A 4,855-nucleotide genomic window follows, 5' to 3' on the forward strand; every position below is an offset into this window, starting at 1 on the left:
AATGTCACTAATCCCTTTTTCCAGACCAGAGCAGGAAACTACAGAATCCCTCATTACTATGCTTGTCCCCTGATTAACATCTCTATGTGCTGTAAAAAGCGAACTATTAACTATCCTGCACCCATCTACGGTGAAAAAAAAGTACCTGTCTCTCCAATTTACTTGTATCCAACACCAGAGATTCCCATCCCGCTCCCCACCCCACGTTTTGCTTTCTCCCACCCCCTTAATCTACCACCAGGGGAGTTCATGTAACCTTCCTCCTTTGATTCTACATATAAAATTAGCTGCAAATCGCCATTTTGCGGAGCATTTTCTCAATCCTGAGAGATTTTGCTTCCCAGCAATTATTGTCAGTTTGGTTCAAATAAACTCGTATAAGCTTTCTCTTAGGCTGGATGTTTTTTCGTTGACAAAAAAAAAAATTATTTTGCGCATAGCCCCATCCTGCTTCTGACTAAACAACTCAAAACTCAGTACCTATAGACTGTCAATCACTATTATCTCTGAAGATTAAAGACATCATATCTTATTAAAGCACTTGATTTCCAAGATATGTAGCTTTTTAACTACGTGCACAGCACACATTACTTTGATATTTACTTTGTCCTAACTTTTCTTATTGAGTTCCATTATAATGGAATTAGGTTTCTCTCAAACAAAAATGTTATTAAAAGTTGAGGTTCTGAGTTGGTGATACTACCAACATATGACTACAAAAACCCAAAGAAAAATGTGCAGAAAAACACATACTCTGAGTCTTTGTATTATTGAGAAACAACTATGGTTAGTTTGATTCTTCTTCTAAGCTGGGTTTCATTGGCTCTGGGAAAGAAAGGGAGGTGTGCTTCTCAGTCCTCACCTTGTTGGAGGGAGAAACATCTAAGTTCTGGAGAAGACGGTGACAAGAGAAAAATTCTGAGATGTCCTAAATTAAACTACAGCAGACTGGAGGGTGGGAGGAAGAGACAAGAATTAATCAGTTAACAGCCCTGGACAGAAACCAACAGAAAACACTGCTCACATTGCTGAATGTATATTGAAACTTTGAATCAACTTCCAGGCTGCTATTGCAGCTCTTATCTAAAAGGAATAGCTGGACACCAGAAGTCACCGCATCTTGCTTATACGTGACCTTTCTGGTGCTGTTGCTCGCAACCAATAGAGAAGCATCAAATCCTTCTTCTTTATGGACTATTTGCCTATCCCAGAACTTCCTCTGCTTCACCTCTGCCCCTTATTTATAGCCAGTATAAATTTTTTCAAAACGACTTAAACCTTTCTTCCCCAAACTCGTTGTATTAAAGAGCCCCGTCAACTCCAGGAGGTAGGTGGGTCTTCTCCATTTAGCTCTACTGCTGGTGGTTTAGAATGCATGCCCCGGGAACTAGTCCCTTTTCTGGCTGGCATATGGCTCAATAATCCCTTTCTCTCAGGAAAAACAGTCAGTCTCAAAGGTTTTTAACAATAGCATAAAATATCTCTGATACACTAATTGCAAGAGTATACAGACCTGACTGAGATACGTGTGGACAGTAGATAACACAGGTAATAGATAGTATCAACCTCATACAGTCTGTATAATTAACAGATTTTGTTGAAGTTGTTTTACAGCTCTGACTATTTTACTACCCCACCGTCATGCTGAACGAAAATTATGGACAATTTGTTTCCATGAAGACCCTGACCATACGGCCCGTGGATATGCATCAGGAAACAATAAATGAATCGCAACCCCTCAGCCCACAGTGCTCCCTACAACACCAACTGACTGCCCTTCAGCACAGCCTGTTGTCAAAGGCATGAATTAGCAGATGCAGCGCCACATTTTGATGTTTATAGCTTCGAAAGCATTAATTCTATTATAAATTTGGAAGTTTTACTTTACAGATGTTGACAGTCTGTATATCTTTGTTTCTCTATTCCATGTGATGATCATATGGGGAGGGCAGATATAGGTCCTCTCTTCAAATGACTGTGTTGTGAGCTCATTCACATTAACAATGCCACTTATTTTGATGACATGCATTATCCGCATATAATTAAACAAAAGTCTTTTCCCAGTTCTTAGTACTATAAAAAGCTTGATTAAGCAATTCGTGCTTTTCATTATGTCAACTAATAAGACATCAGCTGAAAGAACAAGGAAAGCCAGTAGAAAGCATGAATATTAATATGGAAAAACCTCTCTGAATGGGAGATGCCTTAAGGACCAAAACTGAATAGGAGATATGCCAAAATGTTTTAACTGCTCAGTGCAGTAGCAAAAGCATTATCAAATACAGTTAGATTTACCCTGGCTCTGATGAACAGTGAAGCATCACATAAAACCAAGTTTTCCTATGGCTACAAGAAATGGAGTCACTGCAGGATACATGCCTGTGTTACTTACCTTACTGTAGGGATTTTTAAAGACCCACTCTGGTTTTTAAGTTTGCAATCATCATATAACACATTTTGTGATTTTGCAAGTGTATACAAGCTTGATTTCTAAAGGTAAATAATGAAAGTCATTGCTTAGCCATACCTGTTTGTGTACTGGGAGTGCACACCATTGCTGATGACTGCTGACCATCCACACCAATAACATAATGGCCGTGTTTCTGAGTGGTTGCCTTGACTTATTTACATTATACATTCTATGCTAAAAATAAGTGCGAATTACACATTTTGTAAATTATCCAGCGTGTTAGAGTGAATTATACAAATAATAATGTATATTTCTTCAGTATAAGACTACTTTTAATGATTTTTTTTTCTGGGAATATCACTCTAGAAGAAGTGAGCTTTTTCCTCAGTGAAGTAGAAGTACTCTATAGCAGTCTCTGAAGCCCCCCCAAAATCTACTCCCCCATTAGATATACTGTCCTCTGAGTCTTAGAGTGTTACCAGAAAAGGAGAAAGGGGTCCTGAATGAGGAGATAGCAGGCAACCAAAGATTAACCTTACTCACTTTATAATTTCAATTCTGCTACACACAGCAAAAATATCAGAATGATGTCACTTCAGCTCATAAAATCGAGTGAATTTAAACTTAGTGACCTTGAAAATCAAATTGCTCTCCTAGGTAACATCGAACAGTGGACAACGCATCCTTTGTGGGAGCAGTCCAAAAAATCCCAGTTCATTGGGTGGTAGAGAGAATCCTTAAGTAGTACAAGAATTTGGTGAATTGTTACTGTTCTATGAATCAATTCAGAACAGTTTTATTATTTACTGTGTAAAATATTTTTATACAGCAAAGATCAAAATGCAATCAGCACCACAGTCAACATAATCCATACCGAAGAATGAGGCAAACTCATTTGGATTCCTCGCAATGCCGTAAAATGGCATGCCTGAAAATGAACAAACCCACCTTCCTATCTCCTTGAAAATCTCTGGAGCATTTATGTGATCTGGAGTTATTTTATTTTGTCTCCATTTATATTAAATACAGAAGCTAGCTTACCAGAATGTTTATTTTCATAACATAGGAAAATACACTGCATCTAAGCTTTGGGATCCTGAAACATTTCTAGTTTAATAAATAACTTAATTTAGGTCCTATTTCTAATTATTGCAATCAAGTCCATAACTTGGCAATAATCCTTTCCCCCCATTATCTATACAAGGACTCTACAAATGAATTGAAAATTAATTACTTTCTCCTTTGTTTTGCAGGATATCCTATGTGTATGTGTGTACTGAAAACTTGAGAAAATTTCTCTTACTGTGTTAAAAGGCAAAGATATATTTGATGCATTAATCTTCTTCTAGGTAGCATAGGGCAAAGTCGTACAGAGATACACGAATCAAACACAGCACCTTGCTGATCCCCTGTGTTGATGATTTCATTTTTCTTTTTCTGAGTAAAGTTGTACAATTTTCTGAAAGTAGTTCAATTATCCTATTGCCACGTCTGGATCTATATTTATCACAAGTCATTAAACCCTGGATTCTGAATCCTCAATATCACCTTGTATTTTGGGGTGGCATGCATGAAACTGAGGGGTTCAGAACAGGCTTCCCCAAGATATGCTACTTTGGCATGTGGATTATTTTGAGCTAAAGGCAATCAAGACTGTGGGCTCAAGAGAAAATGTAACCTTGTACCTTAAAGAATTTAAATTGGGGATCATGCCAATAATAAGAGTTATGAAGGGGACCAGAGTTTCACCAGCCCAAAACGTGCCTTTTGGGACATCAATTTTAAGCTGGTTATTAAACTCTTAAAAGACTCAGAAAGAACTTGACTCTCCCTTCCTGCCTAAAGGAATTCAGATATACAAACCGGCTTCAGAAAGGGAACCTTAGCATAATCACTTTAGCATATTCACTTTAACACATATGAATTAGCAAGTACATGACAGACAGGAAGAAATCTCACAAAGCCTGTTTCTCTCTGTGTCCCATTGAGACAGGTTAGTTAGTATATCGTTAGGGAAACAGGAAGGTCCTTGGTGGAATAAGCAAAAGCAGCCATATCCTGAAACTCCAGGTCCTGGAATGTCTCCTTCACTTGAGGACAAAGATCTGAGAAGGTTCCTTGAGGTTAATAAATTATCTCATAAATCCCTTTTGGCCGGACAAAAGAGCAGATCTGATAGATAGGAATGGGTTATTTTGTAGTCCCTTGTGGATGGGCAAACAGGACAAACCTGATACATGAATTCCATTAGAAGGCTCCAGCCCCCTTCCCCAAACAGGCAAGGGAAGGTATAAAAGTAAGAATTTCTGCCTCAGTCACTGGGCACCCCCATTCGGGACCCTCCCGCTCAGGAGCTCTGACCCTTTGCTTTTAATAAACTATCCTCTTTTTAAAACTCTTTTCCTCTCCTGGGTCCATGTTTCCATTCTTCGGTCTCATGAGACA

The sequence above is a fragment of the Rhinolophus sinicus genome, chromosome 18, assembly GCF_057876585.1.
Source record: "Rhinolophus sinicus isolate RSI-liver-muscle chromosome 18, RSI-T2T, whole genome shotgun sequence".
NCBI lineage: Eukaryota > Metazoa > Chordata > Mammalia > Chiroptera > Rhinolophidae > Rhinolophus > Rhinolophus sinicus.